This window comes from Apteryx mantelli, chromosome 15, assembly GCF_036417845.1.
Source record: "Apteryx mantelli isolate bAptMan1 chromosome 15, bAptMan1.hap1, whole genome shotgun sequence".
In the NCBI taxonomy this organism is placed as follows: Eukaryota; Metazoa; Chordata; class Aves; order Apterygiformes; family Apterygidae; genus Apteryx; species Apteryx mantelli.
The window spans coordinates 23,406,781-23,428,934 of NC_089992.1; the positions used below are offsets into that span (position 1 = coordinate 23,406,781).

The window sequence follows — 22,154 nt, forward strand, 5'->3', positions numbered from 1 at the left end:
TGTGCACAGTGTGAGCCCAGCTCCCTGGGAACTCCTCCACCAGATCACCAGGAAACATATCATGGTGCCCACTGAGAAAAGCAGTCAAAATCCAGGAAAAAAGATTCAGAGAGGATAAATCAATAGACTACTCCCAAACATGGTTTCGATTATCATTATTAATGCAGACTTCGAAGGGAGGAAGGAAAGAAGGGAGATCTGGTCGAGTGCGGTTAGCAAAGCTGGTGGAGCCCAGGCAGCTCTTTGATTTGGCCAGTTAGGCAACACGCATTCATCTCCAGTTGTTTGCAGGGAGCAAAGATTGTGAAATTGATTGATTGCGCAAAGCAGACGTTAACACATTTGTAACCCAAAAAACATGAAGGGAGGGAAAAAAACACACATTCCTGCAGTGACACCCATCAGCTCCTCCCAAACACACATGGAGGCTGTTGACATCAGTTCAATGAACACAGGCAGGAAGCTGGTGGAGGACCTAACAAGCCACTCCAGCGGGAAGACAGCCTCTGAGTGCCCATCTCTTGGGGCCAGCAGGAAGGTCAGGGAGCTCCTCCAGTCCCACATGTCCCCGGAGGGCCACGTCTCCTGCAGGCACTCTGCACAGTGCGTGAACTTCAGCAGCAGAAGCTGCGCAGTTTTTGGAACAAACCTGTCTGCCTTGGAAACACTCATCTTTGTCTTCCTAATTTCTGGGGGTTCTTGTCAATGCCAGCTTATCTTGGGTGTTAGCCTCACCTTTATCTGCGGCTTCCCCATCATCCCTGATGCTGCTCCTTCAAAACTCACCCCACTGACCTGGCTGGGTGGTTGCTTCTTATCGTAAAGAGCCTGGGAACGTCACTTCCCTTCTCCCCTCCAGGGACACATGCCAAGCAAAGATAAGTATCTGCTGGCTCCTGATCAATGCTGGGGCCAGGAGGGAAAGAGGCCCTGAGCAAAGCAAGTCCTTGCCGCCCATGAGTCCCGCTCGGTGCTGGGTTTTCAGGGCTGGTGACTGCCACTCATCCTTCTGCACCATATGCCATCAAACACCCACTCTGCCAAAAAGCCTTAAGACACCCTGTACGTGGAGCGCTCCACCTACATGGCTGTCGTGTCTATCACCGCAGGATCTCAGTGCCAAGGCATGCCTGCAAAGCCAATCCCATGGCTCATCGAAAGGCAAATAACAATGCGAAAAACACTCATCAGGCAGGAGATGGGCCACAATTTCCCAGGAATTCACATCCAGAGTGGCTGATCAGCCAGTGCTGCATGGCCCAGATGGTTGATTTACACTTCCTGTCCTGGGACAACTTGCTGATTCTGTAAGGCACTAGAAGAAATTAAATAAAAATGGAAGAGGAGTTAAGAGAGAATCTTTGCACTTAGCAAGTCATTTTCAAATCCCTTTTCTCAAGATCTTTAGTGGGGGGAAACTGGCTTTGCTCCAAAACTGTTTCTGCAGCCTGACACCGGCAGAGAACTGAGCTTTTAACACATGCTTGGAAAAAAAAACATGCAGGTGTTTTGCTTCTCATTCTCTGCTGTTCCTGGAAAGATGATGAGAAGGTAGCGTAACCCTGAGAGGAGGAACCCAAAAGCCCACCTGAGGGGGCAGGCTCCATCTCAATGGCTTCTGCAGACTGGATTGACCCTGCTCCTGTTACCTGTCAACTCCCTGTCACCGTGCCCAAAGGGAAGAGGAGACCAGGAGCCCCAGTCCCTATCACACAAATAAAGATTCTGGGGTTGTTACTTCAGCCAGGCAAATCCCTCCGAAACCTCAAGGCCTGAGTTGTTATTTTGTAACATGCTCCACATAAAAAAAGTGGAAGCAGAGATCTTGGGGTGAAGGACCCCAATCAGGATCTTCCCATGCCCGGGATGAATAGGGATGCTGCTGGCTTGGTGCCATTCTCCGCTCCCTCCTCTGGGTCTGGGCCTGCGTGCTCGGTCTCTGGCTGAACTCAGCCTGGGCACTGCCGAAACACAAGCTCCGGTGGAGCAGTGGAGGGGCCTCAGGCTCCCAGAGCCCACAAAGGTTGCCGCAGCAGCAAACATCCAAATCCTCTGGAACAAATGTTGTTTTGGCTCCCGGTGACTGCTGGAAGTCCCAGGTACCCTGCAACCCAGGCTGAGCCTTGCTCCTTCCAGCGAGCCCTTCGATCATCCCCGTCGACACTGAACCTCGCATCTGCCAGGGCAAAACTGGGGAGATCTCAGCTCTGATGGCAGTCTGCTGCCAGCTCTAATCTGTCGGGGAATGACTGCAAAACAAAAAGGAAATCCTCTCCCTGCTTGGCCTTCGTGCCCCAGTGAGGAGGGCTGGGGGACTGCGCTCTCCACCGAGCAAGGCTTGAAAAGGGCTAGCTGGAAACCGCCGGGGTGCCTCCGATGAAACCGAGGAACAGGAGCTGCAAACCAGACTTCCCTGGCACGCGGGCCAGGCTGGAATGCATCCGTCCAGGATTTTCAGAAGCTGACTGAGCCAGCAAAGCAAACATTAGCAAAGAGTTCCCGAGTCATGTAAACAAACAACCAATTAAAAGATGAAATAAATCTCCCAGGTGCATAACCTTTCTATTTAAACATCGTCCAGGCCTGGAAGAGCTCCAGAGCATCTGACCCAGTGACGCCTGTGAGCTATCTGCTGAGTGGTGTAACCTAAGAGCTCTTTCTGGATGAAAGCAGTTGAGTTTCAGGGAGTGGCTTAAACTTTTTTAGCATTTAAAAAATGCTGCCCCCTTCCCCGCGATGAGGGCAGGGACTCAGAGCAGGCCCTGGACTCATGGGACCTGGGTGCTGCTGTGAATTCAATCCCGGGCTCACAGGGCGACCACCGGCAAGTCACTTCCTTCCTCAATCTCTCAGTTTCCCTGCCTGTGGAATAGGACTGATGGTGCCAACCTGGTAATTATGGGATTTAAGACTGGCATATAGGAAAAACAGCATAAAGGTTAATATTCTGGAACTACATTAACCCAGCAGCATTAGACACAGGAGGAAAAAAGCGAGGCTTAAAACAGACTCAAGACGTCGCTAGGGAGAGTTCAGCCTGAGGTTTCATAAGGATGATGATGCTCCTTTCAGGACAGGCCCTAGGCTTTTTAAAATCACAACTCAGAAATCCTGAAGTAGGCTTAAAATTATGAGAACTATAGGTATATTTTGGAGAGATGCTGATTTTTTTCCAAGTCCTGTATTTGGGAAATGTTTAGCTTTGCCTTAAAAATTTGGAGTGGCTTGGCCTTCAAGCCTTACACTAGTAGGGCAAAGCAAGCCAGGAGCAGCTTTTTAAAATAAGAGCCATGAAAAACACCAAGGAAAAGCAATGCATTTGCAAAACTCACAATTACCCAGCGTGAGCTGGGAGCACAGCTTCGTGGAGGAGCACAAAGCAACTCAGAAATGTGAACTGCTTCCCCACTCTGTGAGCCTGCAGGAGAAAAGGCTGTCTGGGGTGCCTGTGGCACATCTCACGTGTGGGTTGTGTTCTTGTGCGTGACCACTTCCCTGAAGCACCTGGTCCCAGAGTCATGTGAGGAGGTGAGAACTGCAGCTTTTATTTGAAGAAATAGAGCATATCTACTGAAAGGGGAAGAAAAAATGTTGGAAAAGCACATCAGAAAACAGGCTTAAAAATAACAAGGACCACCTTTCTCACTCTAACATCTCTCCTTTTGGAGGTTTGCGATTTTGGCTTGACTTCTGGCTTTGGATTGTTTGGAGCATTGCAAGCCAGAGCAAGGTGTAACACCATGGGGGAAAAGCAATCATTTCATACCCATAACAACAGAGGTTGAGATGGCTCAGGAGTCTAGAAGAGGGATTTGACAGTGATTCCTGAAGCCCTGGATTGCCAACAAGTCCCAGGTAAACATGAGTGACAGAGGAGAACAGTACAAGTTGGTGCTCCCAAGGAAAGAGAGGTCCCAGTTTGACAAGTCCAGCTCCTAACACTTACAGTCAGGAGCTGCGTGATGCCACACGCTGACCCAGGAAGGTTTCGCTGTGCCAGTTCAGACTTGTTTCCCAACCCAGCAGGGACAGCTGGGCTGGTGGGACGTGGAAGCGCCCGGCTCCTGGTGCAGGACTACCCGTCAGCCCCTGGCTTGGCTGCAGCACGTGTGTGCCAGGGAGCAAATCAGGGTGCCCAGCTCTGCTTTTGATGATCATGGGGTCACCCAACCACGTGTTTTTCCCTTCTCTAAGCTGCATCTACCTTCTGGCAAGCACACACCATAGCTCAGCACCCTCTGTCAAGCCCTTTCCCCACGATGCTCACATCTCCAGCCTGAGAGGCAGCCAGCCTCCTTGCTTTGCCTTCCTTGGCTCCAGCTTTCTCAGCCAGATTCCCCCAGGCCGAGATGTCATGCCAGTGGTAGACCCTTGCAGGCCGGTGCCCACTGCTCTGCTGTGCTCTCACCGGGAGCTGGAGGGGCCTTGCCAGCATGGCTCACTCTCTGCCTTGCCAAGGTCCTGTGGCCTCTTTGTGGCGGGGAGACAGAGCTGTCAGAAGTGCTCAATTAATTTTGCATCCTATGAACTTGCCTGGTGGCTTTCCTCAGCTCTTGCCTGCCTTGTTGCCTTCGAGGTTCACTCGGTGCATTTTGGATATTTCCTTGCCGCTTTCATGACGGGGCTGGCCTGGGGTGCTCAAGCCTGACAGAGGACCTACGACAGTCACTACAGTATGAGCCATCGTCCCTCTCTCCCCCTCAGCAATTCCTTGCTCTGGGAGTCACACTGAGCCAAGCCGCAGCTACACACACTGGACAGCAAGTCCCCGAATGACACGGAAGTGTCCCTTTCCCAGGGACTTTGCAGAGCAATGCTGTGATTCAGCCACCACCGTATTGTCACCAGTGCCAGCGTCTGCCAGCCTAGTCTCTCCCGAGGCCCACAGGGCCATGGCTCTATGCCATGCTGCATGCACCAGTGGTTACAAGGCTGGTTAAAAACAAGGCGGCTGTATCTGAAGAGGGTTGTTCAGTGCTTCTACGGCATGGAGCCATATGTGTCCCATATATCACCACCTAACCAGGCTCCTGTCCAGACAGCAGCCCCCTAAGAACCCCAGAATATTAGGGCTCAGCAAGAAACAAGATCAGAACACTGTCAATGCCCGGCCTGGTGTTAAGAGGTGCCTTTGCGGGGGATAGTGAGGACTAGTTTTCAAAGGACATCTAAGGTAAAACAGAGAAAATGAAGAGTTTTGTCATTTTATTTTCCTGTCCTACATCCTACCAGTAAAGGGGTTCTCCTGCTGCCTTAGCCAAAGTCCAGTGAAGGTAGCTGTGTCCTTCCCACAACCTTAGAATTTCATTTCAAGACTGAATCCTTCCTTTCCTGTCATGGGCTGCTATGCAAAATAACGGTGAATTACTTAGCAACTGCAGCTCAGTAGTAACAGCCAGGGCTCCTATGTGCTTGGTGGTCCTACAGGGCACAAAATGTGGCTTTCATTTCCTGCAGTCATTAGTTCCATTTTAATGGACACAGTCGTTTCCTTCTCCTTCCCTCTCCCCCTATGAGGCAGGAGTCTGTGTCCTGCTCAGCATCTCTTGGCTCTTTCAACAGCAGGCTCAGCAGAGAGCCCAGGAACTTCAGGCACTGGAAGATACATCCACCTTGGCCAGAGTGGTGGCATTTTGCAGAAAGATAATGAAGGTTTCCTTGGTCCTGCCCATACGACTGCGGAGCAGATAGCAGGCTCCATTCTCCAGGGCTGGCTACCTCCTAGACCAGAGTGTCCTTTTGGAAAATATACGAAGGAAACTGAGAGACAAGCAAGCCTGCCAAACTGCCATCTGCCCTTGCTCCCAAGTGGCACCGACCGGCAGGTGTCACTCAAGGTGACAGAGGAAGACCCATTCTTTTGGGGACCCTGGGGAAAAGCTGGGGCGAACCTATGTGTAGCATTCGCAAAATGGGATGTCTTATCTGATCCTTTCCCAGACCTTACTGGGACTCTCTTTGTCTGCCAGAGGTGATTTTAAGCGAAGGGCTTGACCGCCCACAGGATTACTTAGTTCTGCCCAGGTGAAAGACGCTTATCCTGGAACCAGCTACAGATCACGTTGCCTGCATCTACCACAGCTGTCAAGGGCACAGCTCAAGCTGCCCTCAAGACGGAGCTTGCCTACCTCGTGTCTAGCAAGCCACAACCTCCAGCCCCGTCAGCACATGTCCTCAAGGGTGTGCAGAACCCTGCATGCCCGCGCCCAGCCCCGTGCCAGTGCGGGATGCCTGTGGGCTGGCAGCAAGGCAGCATGCGGGGAGGCAAACAGGACATGTGGCACACGGGCCAGCAGCCTCTCCAGGGCTTGCTTTCTCTGAGCACTGGACAGTGCATCTGTCTGTAATCATGAGGTTGGTGTGAGCAGGCTGCAAACGGCTCCCAATGCAGCTGGGACCAAAAAGCATCATTCATTTAATTAGCCAAAGCCAATGCCTAGTAGTCACGTGCTGGGAGGTGAGATGAAGGTTGAGGTGTAGGGTCCAGGCTTGGGGCTTCTGGACCACTCTAAGGCATTGTCATGAAGCTTGTGGAGATGGATAATTCACTAATACACAGGAGGGAAAATGAAGCTGAACATGCCCCCTCTTTTAAACCAAGCCTGGACACCTTCCTAGACAGTACAGCCAGGCCCCGCCAGAAATGGTTAGTTCCACAAAGCAGTTGTGGCTCTGCTTTATGGAGGGGGACAGAGCCTGGGATCACAATGGCCTTGAAACCCAAACCCTCTGCAGCAAACAGAAGCTGGTGCTTCAGCAGAGACACAAAATTTGGAGTGTCGAGAAAGTCCCTTCAGGGCCAGGGCTGGCATGCAGCACGGTGCAGAAGTGGGGAGCCTTCCCGCTCCTGCACAGGAATATCCTTCAGCCATGGACCTCAGTACAGCGTCCTCCATCACCAAGAACTTCATCCAGTGCCCTGCGAACAGTGACATGACCCCACAGATTTCATGGTACTTTCTGTCCCCTATGGCTTGGTTGATGCATGTGGGACAGGATTGTTGCTGGTCTTTTCAGCCCCGCACCCCGGTTCGTGCCATCCCATCCTTTCAGCATTTAACAATGTGCTCCCCGTCCCATTCATCTGAATAAACCTCCCTTTGAGCCATCAGATCTCTCGTTTTCTCTTGGTCTTCCTAGCACGTCGCGAGGCCTCTCTGCTGATTCAGGAAAGCGAGTGACTCATCCTGTCCAGCTTCAGCACAGCCTCTAATCCCAGGCTTAACTTTAAGCACATGTTTAGGTCCCACAGAGGACAACAGGCTTCTCCCAGGGCAGAAAGAGGTCAAATGACTGAGCTGAGGTCAGGGGCAAGCTGCATTCATGCTTTCTAGGGGAGGGACAGGAGTGCATTATTTTACTTAAGGATTGTTAATTAGGCTTAAACCCATGCACCCGGAGGCCTTCACTGCCCAGACTAAACACGGAGGCTCCAGTGATAAGGACCATGGGCGGAGGCATTGAGGCTAATCGGGGAGACAAGGGCCGGACCCCCAGCAGTGCAGGCAGCAACGCTCCCCCAGGGCCCGAGCAGCTCTGCTGGCTCCTCTAGCACAAGAGCTTCCTGCCTGCTTCCCTGGCTTGGACAAGAAGTAATTTCTGCCTCCCTAACTTCATGGCCTTCTCTCTGGCAGCACAGAACCATTCTTCCTCTTCTTTATTTTCCTGAGAAGTCACCAGTGAATCCATTAACTAGCCTGCAACTTCTCATCATTTTTAAACAGGCGCTTAGTGAAAACACCTTGGCGAGACTCACGCTGCTGCCAGCCACAGCCGTAACTCCGAGCTGACCGCGTCTGAAGCAGGTGGGGGATAGAGGAATAAACACCTCACCCGGAGGCCTCTGCTCTCATCCTGAGTTCAGAGAGCTCACGGGAAGGCTGCAGACTGTTTTTCATGGCTGAATGCTTATTTTCCATATCAGTTCAATGCCAGAGCTTCTCTACACAGCCAGCACATCAGGTTTTGGCCATCCCTGAGGTTTTTTTTTGAGAATGAAAACATTTGTTCGACTTCAGACTGGAAGTTCTTTCAACCCATAGTGGAGCAGTGACAGCATTTAATCTTTAACAAAAATGGGTTTTATTGAGCTGCTTGAGGTAAACAGGGGCAGCTACCAAAGCAAACAGGAGGCTGAAAGGGTCGGACTGCACCTCCCTCTGCCTTGCCACCATCCAGCCCCTCCACTCGCCTTGGCTGGGCGCCCCTGCTGCTGGCCCGTTCCCAGGCCTCCCGTTGCACATAAAACATTTGGGGAAGGAATAATGGGAGACGAAGTCTGTTTAAGAGATTAAAATATGGCCCTATTTAGAGGCCAAAACCACAGAAGAATATGTATAAAAAGTCTGTGTAACAGCGGCCTACTGTATGGTTGTCTCTGTCTGCAGACTGTCCTGCGGGAGAGGTGACAAACCATGGGGCAGGCCCAGCCCAGCAAAGTTTGCAGAAATATAGCGGCCTTTGTTCTCAGCTCCACAAAAGCCACTTTAACTGACCCTGGCAGAGAACAGGTACTCGAAAAAGGGCATAATTCCCTCCTAGCCGTCTCCTCCCTATGCTCAGTCTGTGGCCCAAGTGGAGGCAAGGGCAGAGCCAGGGGGCTGCGCGCAGGGTTATTCCCCAGGGAATGCTGCGGGAGAGCAGCGCTGTTCAGCCTGAGGCCAGGCACGGCGTGGGATGGCTCCAGAGCACTGCAGCTCCCATCTCCTCCGTTTCCATCGCAGGTCCGGGCACAGGCTGCTAGCCCATTCCCGTGCAGGGCCAGAGCACGCTCAAGGGAGCAGCTCAGCAGCAACTGTCCCCCCTTCTTTAAAACACAGGTACGAACCCACTCCAAGAGCTGCAGGACACTTGCGCAGTGCAGATTTGCAGCCTCTCCCCAAACGCATCACGGCAGCGAGGCTCAGCGTGCAGGAAGGTGCCTCTGGGTACCACCACGGCGGTCCAGCAGTGAGAGGTCCCGTGCCTCCAGTGTGCGCAGGGGAGATTAACTTTCTCCTGGAAGAAGAGGAAGAGCAGTGACTGCTGGCCCATGGGGTCTGCCAGCCAAACCCAACCTGGCAGCAAGGACGGGGGTGCTGGGCAAAAGCCAGGCAAGGAGGGATGATGGGGGTGGGCAGCGCCTGGGATGCCCCCTGCCTCAGCTCACCCACTGGCACCAAACCTTGGCTTCTTTTCCTCTCGGTGCCCTTGAGTCAGAGCTAGTCAGACGTGCCTGGTGCCTGACTGGCATCATGTCACACTACAGCTTGTGCCCCCTCCTGCCTTGCACCCTCTGGCATCTCTGGACCTCGGGCGCCTCCTGCTCAGGGATAATTTGCGAGCAAAGGCACCGAGTGGTGGAGTCAGGACATCTGCCCATGGAGCAGTGTCCAAGGCAAGACCTGGTGCTGGTTTCTAGAGTGCTCCTGCCCTTACCCAGAGCCGACAGCCTCCTGCAGAGGAGCTGCCCCCCTGGCTTTTGCCCTCTCCAAGTCCCCCTACCACTCCTGCACCGCTGAATGGGGTCAGGGAACCAGCCCAGTCAATGGGGCACACTCCCACTTCCACCAGATCGTCTCAGCCAGAGCCCACTGAGAAAACAAAATCCCGCACCACCAACCCCACCCACCCTAGGGAGGAATTTATTAGCAGAGACCGGGGGAAAAAAAGACTTAAGCCAAGAAAACCTGCCCAGACAGGGAAGTGAAAGAAACAAAGATAGCACTCCCATTCTTTCACATCAGATCTTTCAGTAATCACAGCTGTTTTCACTTCTCCTTAACTCCTCTGATCGTTCCTCTGTGGGTTGGTTTTGGTTCCTCTTCACTCCCCCTCCACCTTCCCTATTTCAAGACCGAGCCTTCAAACCACTTCAGTTTTTATTTCCAGTTTCTAAACCACAGGGATCCCACCAGTTCCCATGTCCTGCGACGGTCAGGCTCTACAGCCTGCGGGCTCTGGGAAGGGGCTGAGAGCCTTGCAGCAAGCTCTGCCCTGCTTTGGGAAATGCCTTATGGCCTGAACTGGGTCTCCTCCGAGCAGCTGGAGGACAAAGCGGAGATGGGAGGACTGAGCTGCAGCCGTAGTCAGGATCTCTCTCACTGCGGTAGTCCAGCTCTGATGGATGCTCTGGGGGAAGAGGAAGTTTCCCAGGAAGTCAAAGACGAAGTTCGGTAATGAGGAGGAAGAGGGGGTAAGGAATAACGACCAGATCAGAAGATTGAGCTCTGTTTCTCTGGCAACCCTGGCATCTAACCTTCTCAAGATCTTTGAGCTCCAAAACAACAAACCAAAGCCAAATTCAACCCTCACGTGGTGAGTCAATGACTTGTGGAACTTGCTTGAACTCAAACCTTTCCCCCAGATATCTGGCAGAGAAACGATTCATCTAGGGGAAGGGGTGGGCCCTCTGCTACTTTCAGCCATGATGTCTTAACTGTGGACATGGTCAGTGTTGCATCAAAGCAGAAAAAAGAGGAAGACCCCAGCCCAAGCTGTCTTCCGTGAGGCCATGGAAGCCACACCAAACCCCAGACACATCGCTGCTCTGCTTATTTGCTCCCTTTCACTTCCCTGGCGTGTGATGCCATTTTGCATGTGACAGATGAATCCAGCATGAAGGATTCCTGGCTGCTGAGTTTCTGAGGACTCCTTGGAGATCATCAGGCAGCTCCTCCCTGCAGGGACATGTGAAGAGACCCTGGGGAGCCAGTGACCACATCAGCACTCGCCAAAGCCACACGCATGTCCAGAGCTACTGTAAGGAGCTTTTCCAGACAGATCAGCATCTGTCCGGGCCTGAGCGAGCCACTTTTCCTCTGGCTAATGTTTGCTTTGCTGGCTACCAGAGGAGCCAGGAGTCTTACCAGGTGATTTGTCTGAAAGCTGAGCAGGGCAGAGCAAAACCCAGTCAATAAATATGACTTTTTTTAAAAAAAACAATCAGCACAACAAAACTAGTATTGGAACGAGGCAACAGCCTTGTTCTGCTTTTGTTAATTTTAGTGCAGACGCATGCAAACGATCGCAAAAAGTAAATATTGACTTTCCACTGAAGCAACCACCAGGGTTCATTGACTAGAAGGGTAAAGGCATTAGAGTTGTGCCGATCTTGATATTCATGGCATGCAGTGCGCCAGGCCGCACCCTGCCTGCGCACAGGGCAAGCAGAGAGCAGGCGAAGGAGCTTGTTCAAGGAGGCTCTCTGCCCCACGGAGAGGAGCTGGGTTATGTCTGGATGGATGCACTCGTACTGAGCCCCAGGGTTGCCCGGAGCCTGGAGATCAGCCAGCTCCATGGCACTCCAAGTATGTGGCATGCCATGGCATGGCCCAGATGCTTTGCTATACGCTTTCCATGTCTTTTCACAAGGGTTGGGGGCAGGGGGCTCCTGTGGGCCCAGCAGAGGAGTGGAAGAGGTTTCCACCCTCAATTATTCATCAGCAATCTCTGCTTTTTGGGTGTGCTTCCGCCAATCTGCCTCCAGATTAGGGTATGCATATTAGGCTACTACTGAAACTGTTTAAGCTGATCCCAAATGATTTTAGTGGAAGCGGGCTGGAGACCGTTCACACAGACAGTTCTGCCGGCAGGCCCGAGGCAGGGTAACTTCTGCGCGAGACGGGTAGCCGGGAGCTGGCAGACACAAACTCGCCTCCCTGGCCCAGCTGTTTTCAGAAGACACTTCTGTCCTAGTGGTAGGAGTCCTTCGATCTGAGAGCAATTTTGTATCAATGCAAAAATGCCATCATTTACATAGGCAAATAACACCCCCCCCCCAGGACATGTGACAGACAAACCTGCCCCAGAGGCAGGCAGAGCACAAGGGTTTTGCTTGCTGACACTTCGCTTTTTGTGGGGATGCTCCCAGCACAGCCACGCCAACGACACAACACAGGCAGGAGCTTCGTTCCCTCAGGCAGGGGCAAGAGGAAGCAAAGGTTATGCCAGAAAAGTCATGAACACTTTCTATCCCTGTCCCAAGGACATGCTTGTTTCCAAATTATCCACTGTGCCCATAAAAGCCTTATTAATGCTCCTTTTTTTTTTCCTAGACCCCATACAATTAAGGCTGCTTAAGGATGGCAGCATGGAGTAATCACCATACAAAGACTAACTGTATCAAGTGTTTTACAGAGGGAAAATCCCAGCCCGAAAGGAGAAACATTTGTTTTCTGTGAGGGAAAGATGACTTCTGGAGTCCAGTTGACCCTGATTTGGGAAGTCCCTGAAACTACTGGCAGGAAAGGCAAGGAGAGGGAAGTTCCTATACATGGTTTCTCCAGCCAGCTGCAGGTGGATCCTACAGGTTGTCCCCTTGGGGCAGGCATCCGCCCATCCCTGCCAAGGGCAGCGTCCTCTCTTAGAAGAGGGACCAAACGACAGCTAGGTATTCGTTTTCTCCCAGGTTTCAGGAGGTGACAAATAGAAAAGGGAGCAAGTCAAGGATCAAAGGATTAAAAGGTGTAAGCAGAGGGACCTGGAGGGCAATACAGACCAGCACAGCCCAAGAGCACCCACCATTCCCCCCAAAACATCCAACAGGCTGGCAAACGTTGCCCTGCTCCTGCTAGCAGAGTTGGAAAGGGACCACAGCCTGGGACATGAGCTATTTGTGCTGGTCTCCAGTAACATCACCTGGGCACTTTCCTGAGCCCGGAGCGGTGTCCAGCTGCCGGACACGCACCGGCAGGCGAGAAGACCTCTGGGGCCCCAGCGCGGGGGTCAATCTCAGCATACCCCGGCCAGCGGCTGCTCACTGCAGTTACCTCCCCTCAGCCGACGCACTCGAGCTCCCAGGCACTTGCACCAGAGTGAAACGGCAGCTTGGAAACCCCCTTGCAGGTACGACGCTTAGTGCAAGGTTGTGCAGGGGGGGAGGCACCGGCAGCCAAAGCTGCAGCCTGAACCACAGCTTTCCCTGGGGCAAGAGCAGGCATGGCTGCCTTCCAGCAAGCATCAATAGCGCTTTTGGTCGGGCACTATTCGGCTAGGTCGCGCTCCCCAGGGGAACTGAGCCCCCGGCCCCGGGGCTCACAGCCCTCCTGATCAGCGGTAGCAGCTCTGGCCCCCAAAAGGAAGCAGAGCGAGCCACAGGCCGTCCTCCAGCCTGGAGTTAATGATTTGCCAAAGGTCTCTTCGATAGGCAAAACCACTCCACAACCCCACAGCTTTATCTGCTGTGGTCTCCCCTTTAACCGCCGAGCGACGCTGGCCAAGCCTTGCTGCCTTTATACAGGGGCTGTCTTTGCCAGAGGCCAGGTCGCGAATCATTTCCATGGGGGATGACGCTCGCCAAGACAGCGGGAATCCCTGCCTGCCAGCAGGCACCGCGCCAGGGCCTGCCCCGCTGCCCCCCTGCTCAGCTCAGCCGCTGCTCGGCCAAAAACACTCTTTGCCATCACTAAAGAGAGAGGAAGTCTCTGCACAGCGTTAGCCTTCCCAATCCATGTGTCTGCCTGGCACATGGCACCGTACCCTCGGATGGACAGCAGCTTCCAACTCATGGGAGAGCAAAGGGAATGAAGGGACCAGCGGCCCCGGGCTTCCCTAGCCTGCAAGTTATGCAAGAGATCGCAGCCAGTCTGCTCCCCCGCGGCTGAGCGATTGCTCCCTCGGGGCAGAGACAGCCCATTATGGATAAGTGGAAAGGGGCTGTGTAGCTTCACAGCTGCCTTTTTTGCAGCTGGATCGAGCGACACGACAGGGCAAGGCAATGTACACCAGACACGGCATGGCAGCTCTGCACCAGGAGCTCGCACAGCTGGTCGACACACTCATCTGCTGGGGTGTGGGGTCGAGGAGCTGGAGAAAATCCCTTCTCTGGGCCAGCAGCAGGTGTTGGAGGCAAATACAGAATTAAACTCACCTTCAAATTCATTTCCTCTGTCTCGTGAGAACTGTGTCTCAGAAATACTTCTGAGCTCAGCCACTGCAGGGAAGCATTTCCTCTCCTTGTAGCTGGTGTGTTTATCTAATGTGGAGCATGTAACACACAGCGCCTCGGGTGTCTCAAGTCCACAGAGTATTTCTCTGCGGGAAGCGACTGTGGGCAGTTTCTCCAGGCAGACAAGCCAGAAGCAAAGTGCCCCTGCTGTTTGACTGCTCTGGGACGTGTGTGGCATGTGGCTCGCACACAGCTCGCGCTTGCTGGATTTGTTATCTTTGGAGAAGTTTGAGAGTGGTCTGGAGCATGGCCGCAGTCCCTTGAGGGTCTGTAGAGTACAATCATCACTGTGTAAACACAACAGCTCAGGTCATAAATTACTTCCTGTTATGAAGCCTTCCCCCCCTTGGCAGATCCACAAGATCTGTGTTAACATGGATCTGCTTGTGAAGTTCGCCTGGAGCTGTCCTGCGGCCTGAGAGGGGAACCGTGCAGGCGACAGATTTCCCTCAAGAGCAAACTATGCAATGATGATCTTGCAACAGGCTGCTCCCAGCACATGCATCCTCTTTCCAGATGCTTTCCAACTGGTTCCAGCAGGTGTACTCATCCCTGCTGTTGGTGCCCACTTCAGACCTCTCTGCAAGCAGAGACTGATGGAAGATCCCTGCAGCACCTGGGGCCAGCTGAGGAACACCCTGTTGCCTCCACGTGCAGAGGGAATGAAAGACAGCGCCTTGTGCTCTTCTTTCTCATTCCTCCACATCCCTCTCCAGAGTGCCATATTTGGTAGGCAAAGGACAATTCTTGCCACTTTGTAAAGGGCCAGGCTCAGCTGTTTTAGTTTCTGATCTCATAAGGAACGTGTTTCTCCCACTGAAGGTCTCTGTAGTTCAGTTCACTTGCCAAGGTGCAGCGTGGGGAACCTCACTGCAGCGGCTGGCAAAACGGCTTTCACCCTGGATAATGCGGACACCCCTTCCACAACTCCTGTTTGACTCACTCCCAACTTGTCAAGGCTTGGCCAAAAGGCGATGATTACTCCCCGCTGAATTTTCAAAGATCCTACCTGCTTCAGGAACATCAGCCCCGGCAAAGGAAGGAGGAAAGAGCATCAGGAATCCTCCAGTGGATAGGCAAGAGCGAACTGTATCAGCTCTACACTGATGGACTTCAAGAAGAGGCAGTTTGGCCCTTGGGACAGACAGAGGCTGGATGACCAAAGAGCATCCTTGGGGACTTCCAGCAGCACACAAGTCTCTGTCCTCTTCATTTCATACATTGACTTTGTCTTTTAGCCAGTCCAGGGCAACCCAGCTGAGTTAGGACCAGATCCTTCCATCATATCAACCAGACACCCAAAACACCGCTCCTTCTCTGCCTCACCCTGTGCCGGGGGCAGTTGCCCTGTGCCATCCTGCCCCAGCAGCCCCTCGCGAGGGGCTTGCTGCAGGAGCTCGCCGCTCCGTGGAGCTGGCGTAAGGACACCACGTAACATGCACGTCCCTGACTGGCACGTGGCTCTTTCCTGCAGCAGGGGCGTGCATTTCCCAGTCCTTCCCAGCCTTGCTTCTCTGGTGTGGGTTACTGTTTTGCCCTGTTTTAAGTGGGGTCCCCCTTCCCGGGGTTTATGCCAGACACACTCTGACTGGGCTCTCTACCAACTGCATTCCTTTGGGTTGACGTAGTTTTCTTTTTCCCCCATCCTTATCACATTCAAGTTTGCAAATCACATTTCTCCAAAGCTGTAAACCACCCAAGTGACCTGTGTAAATTAACCATGACAGAAAGCAGAGTCAAACATGGAGTTGTGGGCCGCTTTGGCGGGGGCACAGCTGCCCCTCCTGGGGTGGGAGCATGCAGGCAACATGACCCTCGGAAAAGCTGTTTCAGGCACAGTACTTCTAAGCGGGAAGCTTGAAAGGAACCATGTGAAAAATAAATCCTTCCTTCTCCTTTCCAGCTTTTATTGCTGCACTCGGACCCCCAAAGGCCATGAATTTTTCTTTCCTTCGCTTTCACGGTATTCACCCCTTTCCCGGCTGACAGACACACCGCAGGAGGAGGCTGGATGACTAGGAGGGCATGAACATGCAACAGCATGTTACATGCCCCATCACGCTTGGCCGTTCCAGCGAACTGGAGGCATTTGCTGGAAGAAAACCACTTCGGCACCAGTGCTGGCTGCTCCTGTGGTCGGCACAGCACCGTTCCCCACGCAGCAGCTGACAACGCTTCTCCCATCTTGCCATTAGCCGCCTCGGGCGGCCTGAGCCTGGACTCACCCGCCTTGTTGGTGGCACTGGGAGAGACAACTGCTGAGGGATTTTCTATTCCTCATTTCTATTCAGCTCTTAACAGGGACAGCACCACCCAGGGATCACTTACACTCAGGGTGGGCTGAATGGGTCCTCGAGCTGCTCGTCTCCCCGCAGCTCTGAGCGAGCACCTTGGACTAGGCGCCAGGCTGTCAGCAGAGCCCCCTTGCAGAGGCTGCGCGGGTAGCCAGCACGGGGGCTAGGAGCTAGCTGCGCTCCCCTGACTTTCACGTTAGCGTTTCAAGCACAGGATCTGTCCTCTTTGCAACTGCAGTTGGCCAAGCCTGATTTTATGACTCAATAGCAGAGTCCTTCTCTCTTTTCATACTGCCTCCAAAAAGCCCAGGAGTCTGGAATCAGGAACAGATGCAGATTTGTCCTATCTTAACTGTGATGACTACAGGCCTAAAAGTTGCTTTTATTCTTCCTTGTCTTTTTTGGCCAGCATTAAGACTTTCTGCTGTTTTTGTACCCTTTATCCTCTGTTTTCTCCGCAGACAGTTTGAAAAGCGAGATACAAAGCCAAACTGAAGATTTCCAGAATGCAGCCAGTACAGAAATAAGTTCCAGTCTCAATCTGGAGGAGTGGATTTGGGTAAAGACGCAATGAAATACATTTGCATTTGGAACCTTACACACATCCCTGTCTTTTGGCACAGGAACATCTCAATAGTCACGTGTTTGACTTTCAAGGATGACAGCTAAGTGAAGGGCTGGCTCAGGGTCCCAGATGGGCCCTCCATGCCATACAGCCTCCCTCCCTGGGACTTGCTGCCCGGGAGGCCAAACTCACCGCAGGACCAAAATGGGCAAGGGTATTTCTCTAAAAAGAACATGCACAATTGTCCCAATTTATACTAATGCATGTGGAAATGGTACAAAACCACATCCCGCTGACAAAAAAAAAACAGGCTGAGACCTAACAGGGAACAGACTGCCCTGATCTGATTATTCTTGCATCCCCTTTGGAGGGCTGACAATATCCCTGTTGGAAATGGGAGCCTGTGCTAGGCAGCCCAGCAGACCCTGTGGTCTTTTCCAAGGGAAACTGCCTACATTTTGGTTCTGCTCTTAGGGTCTCTCTAGCACAACGCACTGCAGCGTCCAGCACAGCAGTGTCTGGGTCTCGGACAATCGAGCGATTGCCAGTTTCTCTGCCAGGCAGTCACACAGCAAATGGTTCCCCATCTTTCCCTGCTTTTGTTACAGGAAATGTTTCCTTGAGCAATCCCCCTGCATAACAGCCAGGCTGCTTTTCCTCCTACCCCCAGAGGGGGTTCACTGAGCACTCCCTAGTCTCACCCCAGGCAGGCAAACACTTGCAAGCTGTTTCAGCCTCCCCAGCATTGCTGACAGCTAACACCTCGCAGAGCCATGGCCTGCTGTCCCATCCCTCAGCACCAGGATGTTGAGCTGGTTCAGAAAGCAGAGACTGCAGCTGAAATCAGAAAGAGAAGAGCAGGGCATTTCCTCTGCACCGATCCTCTCCTTTCTCTACACCCTCCATGCACCTCTGGGCACCCTACGCCTTCGCCTAAGGACCCCAGAACATCTCCAGAGCAAGGCAAGGCCTTCATGGCTTGCCCAGTAACATCAGCAGGCCAAGGAGCACTTCAGCTCCTGCATGACTCCAGACAGGGAATGAACTCCTGGTCTCAATACAGTAACACTGAGCAGCACAGCCCCAGGGTATTCAAGCTTCTAATTAAGCTCAATTATTGCCGGAAACAATTTTTACACTATCCACCAAGGCTGCTGGCCAGGGCAAGAACACTACACCTGCAAGATTTAATTGCATGGTTGTCACCACCAAAGCAAAGATATCAGCGTGCTTGGTGCCCAGGAGTCTGCACAGAGCAGTGTTGGGTCCTTCAGCACCATTCTTATCACAGGCCTGGGCAGCTCAGCTGCCTCTCTAAAATATCCCAACCTGAGAGGCTGGAGAGAAAAAAAAAGTTAATGCAGAAGGGGGCAAAAACCACAAGGGCAGAAGAACAGATGTGGATCAGACATGAGAGTGCGCAGAATAGACTGAGCGCACCTTGAGAGCAGGTGCAAACAAGTCCCTATGCAGCATGCTAAGGAATCCCAGCAGGAAACAGCCTCTGACTTCACCAGCGAAACCCTTCTGGCAATGCCACTGAGCACTGCTGGAACAACAGGGATCCCCTCAGAGCCCTTCCTACAGATCAGCCAGAGCCCAAAGCTTGCAGCAGAAACACCTAATGCCAAAAGGGAAGCAGAGCAGAAGCCTGGATTAGCAAGCAGAAAAGAGATCAAATCTGAAAATCACAATCATCCTATGCAACAAACAGCAAGGAGATACAGTAGTGACTCCTAGGAAGGACCTGGAGATCCACTCTGCTGCTGGCCTTCTGGCAAACGCACCTCTCACAGCACCACCAGGCACGCAGAGAGCACGGCCAGTGTCCGTGCATGCAAGCCCCAGCGGCTGCACCCGAGGGAGTTGGCTGACAGCTTCTCTGGGCTCTGAAGCACTAAGTGAAAATCTTCCAGCCAAGCCTGTGGCTGGTGCTCCACTGCCGTTCCCCAGGGCTGCCGGTACTGCGGGATGTGCCGCTCACCTCTCCTGGAGACGCCAGGCTATCTCAGGCCATGGGGCTGGAGTGCAGCAGGGCAGAGAGCAGGGATGGAGCATCTGCAGGGCGTCTCCAGATGACTGGGGGAAGCTGCTTTTCCTTTTTTTCCCTGGCGTTACGTTTTCCTGCTGCATGTCCCCACGTGGCACACACATGCTGTCACACTTGGCCACGGGACTGAGTCGCTGCAGTCTGATGAGCTGCTGAACGTGAGCATGGTCATTTGCTCTGCGCCAGTGAGAGCCAGCGCGGGCAGAGGTGCTCAGCATCCCAGCTCTGCCGACATGCGGTGGAGCCTCTCCGAGGCTGGGTCTCTCCTGGCAGTACCTGAAGGTATGGAAAGAGACTTTCAGGACACAGCATTTGCAGTGACACTGAGTGTGCTCTGACAAGAGAGCTGTCTGGGAGATGGGCACATCATTCCCCTGTTCGATGCAAGCAACTACCAATGCAATACTGTCTTGTTAGGGTGAGACAGGGGTGCTATAGATGCACTGGCCTTCATTTATAATATAAAGCGTACACATGGCAGGAAGCAAACCTGACAGAAACTAGAAACAGCAGGCAATTTCCTTGCTTTAACACAGCAGGACTGGTGCCCAGGAAGTGCTCACTCGCTCGGCTTCCTCCCGGGGCTGCTCTCACACCTTGCTCAGGCTCAGCCAGCACACACAGTTTGCAGCCTAAAGCTTGGTGCCTCGGGTTAGCTGAGGCCCCGCGGCCAACCACGTCCTCCTGACATGAAGAGGCCTGGCTGGAAGAGCGTTTGGCTCTGGTGTCTCCAAGACAATCGCGAGATTCACAAGTGGGATTTTAATCTGAGATGAGCATTCAGTTCCCAAATCACTGACTGAAGGCGCAGGTTCACTGTTAACTGAGGCAAATTAACAGCTCGTCACAGAGAACAAGCTTAGGACAAGCAGCGAGGGGGTCTGGGAAAATGATGGGAGCAGTCCTCCCCCTTTTAGCAGCAAATTCTTAATTAGGCTCCAGCCGCATTGCAAAACCGTCACTTGAGTAGTGGCCACCTGCAGCTCTGGGCATGGGGAAATCCAGGAGGTTCTAGGTAGCAGGCTGTGATCACCCCTTTGCTGCTGCTGCATTCATCCAGCTGCACAAAAGTTTGAAGCAAGGTAGGGTTAACTAGGAAGTAACACATTGGTTGATACTGTGAAAGACTCTGAACCCCCCCCCCCAAATAGTTGATTTACAAATGGGCAGATGAAAATGAGAGGCTGTAGCAAGCTCTCTCCTACACACAGTGCTCACCTTGCATCTTCCTCAGCTCCCTGGCCCTGCCACAGGGATAACGGAGGGGCTTTGAACGGACATGCTGTGCGCTACAGGTGGACAGATTAAAACCCAAATCAGGGCTCGCTTTTTGTAACACAGTGGGTGTTACAAAGAGGTGGATCAGCAGTTCCTTTGCTAACAGCAGCGCTTCTCACTTTGGAGCGTGACACCTAAAAACCAGGTCCCATCTTCACAGACAAAAGGTACTTGCTAGTCATTCAAAGAGAGGTTTCCTTGCGGTGCAGGTGTCCAAGCCAGCTTCTAAGTAGCAAGGCTGAGGCACAGAGAAGTGATGGCTTGGGCACTGCAGCACAGGCCAAACCCCCGGTGCCTGGCTGAGCTCCCAGGTACCCACGGCTACTCTGCAGAGGAACCGAGCCTGCTCAGGTGGCCCCCGTGCTCAGGCACCGTGCCAAGCAGGCCTTCAGCTGTCTGCAGCTGCGACAGCTGAATCCAGCTCACCTCCAGGCTGCTCATCAGCAGGCAGCTAGGGCTCTGACAGCGCAGTGGTGGGGAGGAACAAGGCAGCATCCTCAGCCACTCCAGTGCAAAGTCAGCCCAAACCACCCCTGTGGAGCTGTAAGTCCAGCAGCCAGCTTTACACGGAAGCAAGAGAGTTTAACAGTAATCCCATGCTGCTACAGCACGATAACATGGGGACACTAGTCTTGTAATCAGTGTAAACCTTTCAGAAGGAAGAACCACTTATTTTGGATTTATCTAGGTATTTTTAATTCTGCCAGTGCAAAGAAAGAGCCCTGGGAATTAACCCCAAGTCAGGGAACGCTGTTACCAGCCAGCATTACAATGAAAGACAGCCCTTTGGGATTTGACTCTCCTTCTGTCACTGAGGCTTGCCTACAGCGCTCAACAGAGTACAACAGGTTGACACCAGGTTGCTTTTCCTCTTTCAGATACGCCCATGTTAGCCGCACTTTGGCCCAAGTGCTATTCTCACTTGCCACCACCAATTTGTCACCATCAGCGCTGCCTCCCCCAGCCACCGCCCTCTCCCGGCACCCGGCCTCGCTGCCGGCTGTGCTCGCGCTAAGTTCTGCAACCCGCGTGTGCCTGCTGGAAAGAAAAACACTTCCTGTCGCACCGTGCTTTCGAAGATACAAACCGCACCGCTTCCCCGTTCGCCGGGCACACCGAAAGGCTGTCTCCGGGCAGAGCTGCAGAGGTGCGAACCCCACCACCAGCTGCCCGGCTCGCTACAGGCAGGTGTGAATTCCGGAGCCCAGACACACACACTCGCTGCGTGAGGGCTCTTAAAAACAGGCACTCTGCACCACTTAAGAGAGGTGACAAACAGCTTAAGAAAGGTTTGGAGGAGAAACAGGGGAACTTACTGTCAAACTCATGCCTGGTAACTATCAAATGGACAAGGGTCACAAGGACAGACGGATCTCAGACCTGTGAAAGGAATGAACAAATACGTGGCTTTAAGTGTTTTTGCACAACTTTTTCACGCTTGTTAATCACAGTCTGAAAGTGGGGATTTTTTCCTTGCCTTTTTTTTTTTTTAACTTGGGATTTTTTTCAGTCGGTCTTGCATTTTGCGTTCCTTGATTTTTGCTGAAGGCTCCCAGAGCAGACATGCGAGACACAAGGAGGGTGAGGCATGTGGGATGACATAAGGGCTCCCAACTCACATGACAGTGGAGAACTTGAAGGACCAGATTGCAGCTGGGGTGCTGACTCTTAACAGGGATCTCCCGACAAAAGAACTATCCTTGAAGCCGGACTACCTGGATGTAAGGCAGCACCACAACATCTCTGTCCTTCTCCAGGACCCCACCTAACTAAGCAATAAATAGCTCACTTCAAGTTTAGGATGGAGGGGAAGCAGCCAGAGGAATGGATACTCAGAGGCATCTGACAAATTGGTCAGAAGCCATAGATCCCTCTAAGTAAAATTGGGTAGATTTCTTTCTTTTTTGCTAAGAAGCATTAAACACTGCTAAAGCACTCAACTCCTGGTGTGAACAAAGCCTGCAGGACCGTCTTAAACCTTTCCATGTCCTAGTCCAGGCAAGGCTGAAAGCCTTGATCTAAACGCAGGAAAGGAGCAGG

General features: G+C 52.8%; 1 long non-coding RNA gene across 1 annotated transcript; it reads right to left on the reverse strand.

The window, feature by feature from the left end:
- Nucleotides 1-8,085: 8,085 nt before the first annotated feature.
- LOC136993425 (uncharacterized) lies at nucleotides 8,086-21,582 on the reverse strand. The gene is made up of 3 exons (XR_010885719.1): nucleotides 21,431-21,582; nucleotides 18,771-19,112; nucleotides 8,086-8,997 (listed from the first exon to the last, which is right to left on the reverse strand). It is a non-coding gene; the product is annotated as an uncharacterized lncRNA (long non-coding RNA).
- Between the last annotated feature and the right edge of the window lie 572 nt (nucleotides 21,583-22,154).